Source organism: Arachis stenosperma, chromosome 1, assembly GCF_014773155.1.
Source record: "Arachis stenosperma cultivar V10309 chromosome 1, arast.V10309.gnm1.PFL2, whole genome shotgun sequence".
NCBI classification, from domain to species: domain Eukaryota; kingdom Viridiplantae; phylum Streptophyta; class Magnoliopsida; order Fabales; family Fabaceae; genus Arachis; species Arachis stenosperma.
This window is the reverse complement of record NC_080377.1, coordinates 92,066,684-92,079,605: the sequence shown is the minus strand read 5'-3', so window position 1 is coordinate 92,079,605 and position 12,922 is coordinate 92,066,684.

Here is a 12,922-nt window from a genome sequence, read left to right as displayed (position 1 = left end):
GCATCTCCAAAACCTCAACCTCTTCTCCATTACTGCATAACAAGTATTCATTTCATGTTCTTTTGCTTTTTACAATCAATCCTGATAATTTCTGATATCCTGACAAAGATTTACAAGATAACCATAGCTTACTTCAAGCCGACAATCTCCGTGGGATCGACCCTTACTCACGTAAGGTATTACTTGGACGACCGAGTGCACTTGCTGGTTAGTTGTGCGGGGTTGCAAAAGTGTGATTGTAATTTCGTGCACCACTAACTTAAGCATCGGAGTCCCTTGCAGGTACCACCACCCTTCGGTGGCAAAGGATCAGCAGCACATTCAGTCCAACAAGTCGGACACACCAACTCCAGCCACTGTTCACCAGCTGGACACATCAGTTCCGACCAGCACAGAAGGTCTCATCCGAGATCGACCTACAACTACAGGCAACCCTCAGAACATTGGCGCCGTTGCCGGGGAACCCTGGAAGTCATTCCAACACCATGGAGGACAACCATGACAATGACCACGACTCGGGTTTGGAAGATAGAACGCGATACAAGAACACGGATGCTGTATTTAAGAATACTCCGGAATCCAATGGAGACAAAAATTCATCAAATCCAGGAGAAATAGAAGCGCTTCAAAATCGATTGGAGCAACTTGAGAAAGAAGCCCAACATCAACGTGAAAAAGAAGAAGATCTACGTCGGGAGATAAGGCGGCGCCGAGAATTAGAAGATAAGCTTATAAAACTCGAAGCTGATCTCAAAACTAGAGCTACTCGACCATCCACAGAGGATAGCTCTCAGAAAGATCAAGATCCATTCACCAGAGAAATTATGAAGACCAAAATTCCAAAAGATTTCAAACTTCCGGATATGACTCTATATGACGGCACCTCGGACCCCAACCATCATCTCAGCAACTTCAGAAATAGAATGTACCTCACTGATGCCTCGGATGCAGTTTGATGTGCGAAAAACGATCCGACACAAAACTCACCGGCAAGTGCACCGGGTCGCATCAAGTAATAATAACTCACGGGAGTGAGGTCGATCCCACAGGGATTGAAGGATTGAGCAATTTTGGTTTAGTGGTTGATTTAGTCAAGTGAATCAAGATTTGGTTGAGTGATTTGTGATTTGCAGAAATTAAATTTCATTGAAAGTAAAGGGAATGTGTAAATTGCATGAAATTAAAGAGGGCAAGAAATTAAAGTGCTGAATCTTAAAGAACAAGAAATTAAATGGCAGAAACTTAGAACACAAGAAATGTAAATTGCAGAATCTTAAATTGCAAGAAATATAAATGGCTTGAATTGTAAATGAGATTGAAAAGCATTAAACAAGGAATGTAAAATTGGAATTCAGATCTCAGGACCCAAGAGACTAGATAACCAAGTCTAGATCTCAATGCCTTCCTAGATCCAACAAAAAAAACAATTGCAAAGGAAATGAAGAATTGTAAAGTGCAGAGAAAGTAGAAGAAAAAGCAATTAATAGAAACGGAAATTCAATTATGCAGTGAAATGAAACAGGGAGATCCAAGGATGAGATTGAAACAGAATTTCTTCAATTCTCCAACCCAAGATCCAAGACAATTGTAATTGAAATTGAAAGCAATAAAACTAAGGAGAAGAGAAGTGAATTCTCCTTCCCCGAGACTAAGAAATTAAAGATCACTCAATACCCCCCAAAAGCTCTCCGAACTATTCTAAAAACTAAAAAGGGAAGCTCTCTATGAAACTGAAAAGAAAAGCTCCGAAAACTAAAAAGCTCCCCGAATAACTTGAATTCTATCCTATTTATACACTTTCTTCAAATGATCTTCAAGCCTTGAGTTTGGCCTTTGCTCTTGGTGGAATTGGGTTGAGAGAGGCCTTGGTTGATTGCTCTTGAAGTTTAGAGAGGAACCGAAGTGAACCAAGTGAACCGGGTTTGAATGTTGCAAAAGTTTGAGTAAAAGTTTGAGGCAAACTTTTACTCCAACTTTTCATATCAGCTCCCTCATTTTGCTGATACCAACGTTGGTGCAAAAGTTAGGGGTCTAACTTTTGCTCCAACGTTGGCCTCCTCATGTGCACTCATGGCGCCAATGTTAGCCCAAAAGTTAGGGGCTAACGTTGGCGCAAACTTTTGGTGCCCAGGGAGTGATTTTCATGCGCCAACGTTAGCCTAAAAGTTAGAGGCTAACGTTTGCGCAAACTTTTGGTGCCCCGGGGAGTGTTTTGCATGTGCCAACGTTAGCCCAAAAGTTAGGGGCTAACGTTGGGGCAAACTTTTCACCCAAAAGTTTGTGCAAAAGTTTGAGGCTAACTTTTGGTCCAACTTTTGCTTCCTGGTTCATTTTCACTTATTCCAAAAGTTTGAGCTAAAGTTTGAGGCAAACTTTTGCTCAAACTTTTTGTCCTCTCTTCCTCCTAGCCATTCCTTCTTGCTTCAACCTTTCTCCAAGCTTTCTTCACCTATCATTAATCAACCAAACACATCAAAGCTATGCTCAAAATCATGAGATATTCATTCTTTCACAATATGTAACAAATATAGCATAAAACCTCATGAAATTGCATTAATTCATCTATGGTTGATTCAATCAAAGGAAACATGAAAATTTACCCAAATTGGCTTGCTTAGACCTCAAGAAAGTGCATAATTCAAGTGAAAACAAAAGAAAAAGACTAGTGAAACTAGGCTAAGATGACTTGTCATCATAACACCAAACTTAAAGCTTGCTTGTCCCCAAGCAATAAATGAATTATTAAGAAGAAAGAATGAAATGGAAGAAGATGTTCCTGCTAGCAGAGCATTATTGGTAGTTCATGGGGTTTTGTGTGGATATGCAAACACTCACTTCTTATTGACTCTTAGGCCTAGAAAATCTCCTTCAAGCTTCAAGTACCATACTACTATGACTTTCATTATTCCTTTATCCTTGGCTATTACTTTGTTCAAAAGCTTTATTTGAGTGTCATGTGTAGCAAGTTCATTTTCTTTTCTGTATACTTGACACATTATTCACCATAGACACTTGGCTCACATTCCTTCTTAAAACATTGATGCCCAGCACCTCTTTGGGTTACTAAATGCCTTGTAGTTAGGTTGCTCTTGATAGTGGACTTTCAGCTGATGATCCCGGATTAGTTAATCCAAGTCACCAAGTACAAAGACACCACAGGCATATATTTTAAGGTTCAAGCTATTGGTGTCCAGCTTTGTTTCTTTTTGTTCTGCCACTTTTTGGCTATCTCTTTCTTTTCTTTATTTTTGTTTTTCTTTCTAACCAAGGATTTTTATTTAATTGAAATTCATAGACAGTAGGTCACTTTACACTTGGAAGGAGATATCCTAGCTCTTTATTCACTAAAAGTGAGCTATTATACAATCACACACATACCACCACTTACTTTTATTATACTTCTATCTGACAGAGACTATCTTACTTCACATTCAAACATTTCTTTTATTGAATTAAAGATGCAGGGGGCAAAAGCATGCTTTTTGCTAAGTGAAAGTAAACACAAAAGCACACACATAGACTAGCTTACTTATTTTAAAAGAAAATTGAATCTGTTTGAACTAAGTGAACACTTTAACAGAACATAACTCAATACATTTCTCAACAGCAAAGGTTAAGTATAGATACAACCTATTGGTTTGCAGTTCTTTTGTTCTTCCTTCTGTTGTGCCCCTTTTTGAGTCATGATGCATAATGTCTTCAATTGGTAGTTAATTCCCAGACTTAATTCCTTGCTACTTCCTCTGATTCAATAGTTTTACTCTGGGCAAACTTTTATGTTCTTGCTAAAGGTTATAAAGTTAGGACTAAAAAGCAGTTAAATGGTTGAATAATCTGTTTGATTGCTTGAAACTAACAATGTGCAGGAAGTTAGAATGTGTTTCTGAATGAGGTTTTGGTGGAACACCAAACTTAGAATCCTACATTCTCTCTTAAATTGTTTTTGGTGTGCAATACCAAACTTAGTTCCTTGCAATACATATCAATTATTCAACATTTCTATTGAAAAAGCTATGAAAAGAAAACTACCTCAGGTTGGGTTGTCTCCCAACAAGCGCTCTTTTATTGTCACTAGCTTGACATCATTCAATTCTTTTCAAGAGGGCTGTAGGTTCTGGACATCTTTTTCCTTATCCCATTGTCCTCCCAAGTACAACTTTGCTCTATGACCATTTACTGTGAATTGATTCTTTGTTGCCTCATCAAGCAGTTCAATACTCCCATAGGGAAAAACCTTTGTCACCAAGTATGGCCTAGTCCACTTAGACTTTAGTTTGCCAGGGAAAAGTTTAAGCCTTGAATTGTATAGGAGCACTTGTTGTCCTGGCTTGAATTCCTTCTTTGTGATTTTCTTGTCATGCCACCTCTTAGCTCTCTCCTTGTATATCTTAGCACTTTCATAAGCGTCTAGCCTGAATTCATCTAACTCATTTAGTTGTAACAACCTTTTCTCTCCTGCAGCTTAGGGATCAAGGTTGAGGAGTTTAGTGGCCCAAAAAGCTCTGAGTTCAAGCTCTACAAGGAGGTGGCAGGATTTGCCATACAAAAGCTGAAAGGGTGACTTGCCAATAGGGGTTTTAAAAGCTGTCCTATATGCCCACAATGCATCCTCTAGCTTTCTAGCCCAATCTTTTCTTGTGATTCCCACTGTTTTCTCTAGGATCTTCTTTAATTCCCTATTTGCCAGTTCAGCTTGGCCGTTAGTTTGAGGGTGGTAGGGTGTGGCTACCTTATGGACTACTCCATATTTATGGAGGAGTTTTTCCATCTGTTTGTTGCAAAAGTGACCACCACCATCACTAACAAGCCCCTTGGGCACTCCATATCTTGTAAAAATGTGTTTTTTTAGGAATTGGAGGACGATCTGTGCATCACAGGTAGTTGTGGCTATGGCTTCCACCCACTTTGAGACGTACTCCACTGCTACTAAGATGTATCTGAAAGAATAGGAAGGGGGAAAGGGTCCCATGAAGTCAATTCCCCATAGGTCGAACAATTCCAATTCCAAGATGAAGTTTTGAGGCATCTCATTCCTTCTTGTTAATCCTCCTGCTTTCTGACATTCATTACATTGGTGAACATATTCTCTGGCATCCTTGAAGATAGATGGCCAATAGAAGCCACTCTGCAGTACTTTTGCAGCTGTTTTTTCTGGGCCAAAGTGTCCACCATAAGCTGAACCATGACAATGCCACAAGATGTCCCTTATTTCACTTTCGGGAACACACCTTCTAATTACTCCATCAGAGCATCTCTTGAACAGGAAGGGTTCATCCCATGAAAATTTCCTTGCTTCATTGATTAACCTCTTCACTTGTTGCTTAGAGAACTCTTGAGGTATCTTCCTTCCAACTTTGTAGTTTGCTATGTCAGCAAACCAAGGTGCTTGCTGGATCTGCAAGAGGTGCTCATCTGGGAAGCTTTCATTTAAGGGCTGAGAAGCTTTTTGGATTGTTTCATGTGGTAGCCTTGACAGATGATCAGCAACCCGGTTTTCAGTGCCCTTCCTATCTCTTATCTCAATGTCAAACTCTTGTAGGAGCAATATCCACCTGATGAGTTTCGGTTTAGCATCCTGCTTTGACATCAAATACTTAAGTGCAGCATGGTCAGTATAAACCACAACTTTGGATCCTATCAAGTATGATCTAAACTTATCAAATGCATAAACTACAGCTAGCAACTCCTTCTCTGTTGTGGTGTAATTTTTTTGGGCATCATTTAACACTTTACTTGCATAATATATAACATGATGCAGATTTCCTTTCTTTTGCCCAAGTACAGCACCAATTGCAAGGTCACTTGCATCACACATGAGTTCAAAAGGTAATTCCCAAGATGGAGGTGTGATGATTGGTGCTGTTGTGAGTTTATGTTTTAAGGTTTCAAAGGCATGCCGGCAGTTTTCATCAAACATAAAAGGGTTATCAAGCATTAACAAATTACTTAAAGGTTTGGCTATTTTTGAAAAATCCTTGATAAACCTTCTATAAAATCCGGCATGTCCCAAGAAACTTCTAACAGATTTCACATTAATTGGTGGAGGGAGTTTTTCTATTATCTCAACCTTTGCCTTATCAACCTCTATCCCTTTTCTTGAAACTTTATGGCCAAGGACAATCCCTTCGGGTACCATGAAATGGCATTTCTCCCAGTTTAAAACCAAATTAGTTTCTTGGCACCGTTTCAAGACAAGGGTTAAATGATTCAGGCAAGCATTGAAATTATCACCAAAAATAGAGAAGTCATCCATGAAGACCTCTAGAAATTTTTCGACCATATCAGAGAAAATGGATAGCATACACCTTTGAAATGTGGCAGGGGCATCGCAAAGCCCAAAGGGCATCCTTCGGTATGCAAAGACTCCAAATGGGCATGTAAAGGCAGTCTTCTCTTGGTCCTTGGGGTCTACCACGATTTGATTATACCCAGAATATCCATCCAAAAAGCAATAATAGGCATGACCGGCCAACCGTTCCAGCATCTGATCAATGAATGGAAGAGGGAAATGGTCATTTCTGGTGGCATCATTCAATCTTCTATAATCTATGCACATCCTCCATCCAGTCACTGTTCTAGTAGGAATCAACTCATTCTTCTCATTGGTGATGACCGTCATTCCTCCTTTCTTTGGTACAACTTGAACCGGACTCACCCATGGGCTGTCAGATATTGGGAAGATTATCCCTGCATTCCACAACTTCATTACTTCTTTCTGGACAACTTCCTTCATTGTGGGATTTAGCCTTCTTTGTGGTTGAACTACTGGTTTGGAATTATCTTCCAAGAGGATTTTATGCATACATACTGCAGGGCTGATTCCTTTCAGGTCGTCAATGGTCCATCCTAAAGCATCTTTGTGAGCTTTGAGTACATCAAGAAGCTCTCCCTCTTCTTTCTTTGTCAGGGATGAATTAATGATCACTGGGAAGCTTTCTGATGTGCCTAGAAATGCATATTTGAGATGGGGGGTAGTGGTTTCAGTTCTTGTTTTCGTACTTCTTCCTTCTTGTATTGTTTTTCATCTTGCTCAATGAAGGTCTCAGCTATTTGTTCTTCTGTTGCCCCTTGATTTCCTTCTTGCTCCTGAAAATTTTCTTCAAGCATTTCTTCCACCAAACTCTCTATCATATCCACTCTTACGTAGTCCTCTTGCTCAGGAATGTGTTGCATTAACTTGAAAACATTTATGACCATTTGTTCATTATGGACCCTGAAGATCATTTCTCCTTTTTCTACATCAATGATGGCCCTTGCTGTGTGTAAAAATGGCCTTCCCAAAATGATTGAGTCGTTTCCTTCCTCTTCAGTATCCAAAATCACAAAATCTGCTGGGAAGATAAATTCCCCAACCTTCACCAACAGATTCTCCACAATCCCATTGGGTGTCTTGATTGATCTGTCGGCCATGACTAATGACATCCTGGTGGGTTTAAGCTCTTCTATAGCAAGCTTTCTCATCATTGAAAGGGGCATTAAATTGATGCTGGCACCAAGGTCACAGAGAGCTTTGTTGAGAATTATTTTGCCAATGGTGCATGATACTACAAAGCTTCCTTGAGTTTTGGTGGAATGCCCCGTTGAATCACAGCACTACATTCCTCGGTGAGTAATACGATTTCCTTCTCAAGCCAACTTCTTTTCTTGTTAATAAGTTCTTTCAAAAACTTGGAATACAGAGGCATTTGCTCAAGTGCTTCAGCCAAGGGAATATTGATTTTCAGCTTCTTAAAAATCTCAAGAAACTTATGAAAATGTTGGTCCTGAGCTTCCTTGTTGAACCTTTGGGGATAAGGCAGTGGAGGTGCGATGCTCTTTCCTATTTGCTGCTGTCCCTGAGTCATTTCCCTTGAGCTATGTGGCTGGTTGTCCTTCTCTTTAAGTTTCTCAGTGCTTTTGTTTGGCATCACAACTTGCTCCTTAGCTTCATCTGCTTTTGTTTGCTTCTCATCCTCTGTTGGTTCTTTGATGCTCTCTGTTTGCTTCTTTGTAGTGTCATTGTTGCTCATCAACGTTCTCCCACTCCTTAATTGTATTGCCTTGCATTCCTCCTTGGGATTTGGGATTGTGTCACTGGGCAGTGAGCTTGAAGGTCTCTCAATAGAAATTTGCTTGGAGATTTGCCCGATTTGCCTCTCTAGGCTCTTCATGGAAGCCTCATGGTTTTTGGTTGTCATTTCCTGGTATTTCATCAATTTGTCTATTAAGGTCTCCAGGTTATTGAGTCTTTGGGATTCAGGTGGTGCTTGTGGTGGGTTGTGAGATGTGAGTGGTGGATGGTGGGTATTTTGGTTAGTGGGTTGGTTATTGGATTGGTACTGGTTGAGATTGGGGTAGTTGTTTTGAGGTTTTCTGTAAGTGTTTTGGTTAGTTTTCTGCTGGTTGTAATTTTGGTTGTTTCTTGGGTTGTTTTGGTTTGAGTTCCTCTGCCATGGTTGTTGGTTTTGGTTGTGAGTGTCTCCCCATCTGAGGTTGGGGTGATTCTTCCATGAGGGGTTGTAAGTATCACCATAGACTTCATTTGGACTAGAATGCTTGTACTGGACTTGTTCTTGCTGTTGCTCCTCTTGAATTTCTTCATTTTGCCCCCATGTGGTTGATGGTTGGCTAGTGTTAACTGCTGCAACTTGGAGGCTATCAATCCTCTTGGTCATTTGCTCAAATTGTTGTTGAATTTGCTGCTGCATCATCTTGTTTTGAGCCAAGATTGAGTCCACTCCTTCTAGCTCCATTACTCCTCTCCTTTGTGATGGTTGGCGGTTTCTTTGATGAGCAAAGAAATATTGGTTGTTAGCCACCATATCAATGAGATCTTGAGCCTCCTCTGCAGTTTTCATGAGTTGCAGAGAACCTCCAGCTGAATGATCCAAAGCTTCCTAGGATTTCAATGTTAAGCCCTCATAGAAATTCTGTAGCTTATCCCACTCAGTGAACATTTCAGGAGGACATTTCCTGATTAGAGCCTTGTATCTCTCCCATGCCTCATGGATGGGTTCGGCCTCCATTTGTGTAAATGTTTGTACCTCTGTCTTCAACCTTATGATCCTTTGAGGTGGGTAAAATTTGGCAAGGAACTTGGTTACCAAATCATCCCAATTGTTGATGCTGTCTCTTGAAAAAGATTCCAACCATTGAGTGGCCTTGTCCCTGAGAGAAAATGGGAATAGCAATAGCTTGTAGCTGTCAGGAGGCACACCATTAGTTTTGACAGTGTTACAAATCCTCAAGAAAGTGGATAGGTGTTGGTTCGGGTCTTCAAGTGGTCCTCGACCGAAAGAGCAATTGTTTTGAACCAGAGTGATGAGTTGTGGCTTTAGTTCAAAATTGTTTGCATTAACATTTGGAGCTATGATGCTGCTTCCACAATGTCTAGGATTTGCAAAGGTATAGGAGGCTAAAACTCTCCTCTGGGGTGGGTTGTTATTGTTGTTGTCTGCTCCACCAAGTGGATTGGTTGAATGTTCCTCCATATCTTGGAATTCTTCTTCGGATTCCTCTTCTCCAACAATATTTTTCCCTCTTTCAGCTCTTCTTAACCTCCTGAGATTTCTTTCGTCTTGTTCATGAAAATTGGGTGTGGTTCTTCTTGTACCTGACATACAAGCAGAGCATAAGAAACACACTAAACTAGTGACACTTCAATCTAATGCTGGATTGAAGTTTTAGTTAGTTTAAGCAAAAAATCAAACAGTTAGTGGGTTAATTGAAAATTAAAAGACAGAAAAGTAAAAGTGCTTGATCTAGATCACTACTTCACTTAATCATTGTCAATCTAATCAATCCCCGGCAACGGCGCCAAAAACTTGATGTGCGGAAAACGATCCGACACAAAACTCACCGGCAAGTGCACCGGGTCGCATCAAGTAATAATAACTCACGGGAGTGAGGTCGATCCCACAGGGATTGAAGGATTGAGCAATTTTGGTTTAGTGGTTGATTTAGTCAAGCGAATCAAGATTTGGTTGAGTGATATGTGATTTGCAGAAATTAAATTTCATTGAAAGTAAAGGGAATGTGTAAATTGCATGAAATTAAAGAGGGCAAGAAATTAAAGTGCTGAATCTTAAAGAACAAGAAATTAAATGGCAGAAACTTAGAACACAAGAAATGTAAATTGCAGAATCTTAAATTGCAAGAAATATAAATGGCTTGAATTGTAAAGGGAATTGGGAGTTGAATTTGCAGAAATTAAACAAGGAAAAGTAAATTGCAACAAACAGAGAAAATAGAAGATAACTTGGAGTTAATTGGATCTAGAAGCAGGAATGCAAATGAGATTGAAAAGCATTAAACAAGGAATGTAAAATTGGAATTCAGATCTCAGGACCCAAGAGACTAGATAACCAAGTCTAGATCTCAATGCCTTCCTAGATCCAACAAAAAAAACAATTGCAAAGGAAATGAAGAATTGTAAAGTGCAGAGAAAGTAGAAGAAGAAGCAATTAATAGAAACGGAAATTCAATTATGCAGTGAAATGAAACAGGGAGATCCAAGGATGAGATTGAAACAGAATTTCTTCAATTCTCCAACCCAAGATCCAAGACAATTGTAATTGAAATTGAAAGCAATAAAACTAAGGAGAAGAGAAGTGAATTCTCCTTCCCCGAGACTAAGAAATTAAAGATCACTCAATACCCCCCAAAAGCTCTCCGAACTATTCTAAAAACTAAAACGGGAAGCTCTCTATGAAACTGAAAAGAAAAGCTCCGAAAACTAAAAAGCTCCCCGAATAACTTGAATTCTATCCTATTTATACACTTTCTTCAAATGATCTTCAAGCCTTGAGTTGGGCCTTTGCTCTTGGTGGAATTGGGTTGAGAGAGGCCTTGGTTGATTGCTCTTGGTGTTTGGAGAGGAACCGAAGTGAACCAAGTGAACCGGGTTTGAATGTTGCAAAAGTTTGAGTAAAAGTTTGAGGCAAACTTTTACACCAACTTTTCATATCAGCTCCCTCATTTTGCTGATACCAACGTTGGTGCAAAAGTTAGGGGTCTAACTTTTGCTCCAACGTTGGCCTCCTCATGTGCACTCATGGCGCCAACGTTAGCCCAAAAGTTAGGGGCTAACGTTGGCGCAAACTTTTGGTGCCCAGGGAGTGATTTTCATGCGCCAACGTTAGCCTAAAGGTTAGAGGCTAACGTTGGCGCAAACTTTTGGTGCCCCAGGGAGTGTTTTGCATGTGCCAACGTTAGCCTAAAAGTTAGGGGCTAACGTTGGGGCAAACTTTTCACCCAAAAGTTTGTGCAAAAGTTTGAGGCTAACTTTTGGTCCAGCTTTTGCTTCCTGGTTCATTTTCACTTATTCCAAAATTTTGAGCTAAAGTTTGAGGCAAACTTTTGCTCAAACTTTTTGTCCTCTCTTCCTCCTAGCCATTCCTTCTTGCTTCAACCTTTCTCCAAGCTTTCTTCACCTATCCTTAATCAACCAAACACATCAAAGCTATGCTCAAAATCATGAGATATTCATTCTTTCACAATATGTAACAAATATACCATAAAACCTCATGAAATTACATTAATTCATCTATGGTTGATTCAATCAAAGGAAGCATGAAAATCTACCCAAATTGGCTTGCTTAGACCTCAAGAAAGTGCATAATTCAAGTGAAAACAAAAGAAAAAGACTAGTGAAACTAGGCTAAGATGACTTGTCATCACAGTTCGCTGCAAAGCCTTTCCAACAACTCTCACCAAGAGAGCCATTAAATGGTTTGACAACCTACCTCCAAAATCCATCTTGAGTTTTGACGACCTGGCCAAAAAGTTTCTGGCCTGATTCTCCATACAAAAGGACAAAGCCAAACACGCACCTAGCCTACTAGGGATCAAGCAAGGAGATCGGGAGAGCCTTCGCAACTACATGGAAAGATTCAACAAAACATGCATGGACATACAAAGTCTACCAACAGAAGCTACCATTATGGGCCTCATAAATGGCCTGCGAGAAGGACCATTTAGCCAATCTATATCAAAGAGATACCCAACATCCCTAGACGAAGTACAAGAACGGGCGCAGAAGTACATCAACATGGTGGAAAATTCTCGACTTGGCGAAGCCTCGAGGTCCGGTTCTGCCTACCGAGATAAATAATCCAAGAAAAAGGAGGATCGCTCCGGAGAGAAAATCAAAAAATATCATAACTACACTCCTCTTAGGGTATCCTTGGTAGATGTTTACAAAGAAGTCTGCCATACGGAGAAAATCCCTCCAGCTCAGCCACTTAAAGGCAAAAGAGGAGGAGGAAATCGGAATGAATACTGTGAATATCACCGACTTCGAGGGCATTCCACCAACGAATGCTTTGACTTGAAAAACGTCATAGAAAAATTAGTAAGAGAAGGAAAGCTAAATCGGTTTTTGGCCAATCAGGACGACGAACCAAGAAAAAGAAGAAGGGATGAGGATGTCGGACGATCTGAACGATCACCTCATACACCGAAAAGACACGTTCACGTAATACACGGCGGATTTGCGGGGGGAGGAATCTCCAAATCATCCCGCAAATGACACCTCAAAGAGGTGTACCATGTTGAAGGAAAGAAGGAAGCGTTAGACATCCCAGCAATCACGTTTACCAAGGAAGATGCATCCGGAATCATCTCGGGACACGACGACCCCATGGTCATTACGATCATACTAGCAAACGCCAACCTTCACCGTACACTAATTGACCAGGGAAGCTCTGCCGACATATTATTCAAAACTGCCTTCGACAAACTCGGCCAAGAAGAAAAAGAGCTAAGAGCATACCCGAACAGCCTGTTTGGACTTGGAGATACCCCAGTTCAACCGCTGGGATACGTATCGCTGCATACAACCTTCGGGAAGGGGAACCAATCCAGAACACTCAAGATAGACTACATCGTGGTCGACGTAAGCTCAGCCTACAATGCCTTAATAGGTCGGACAACGTTAAATCAA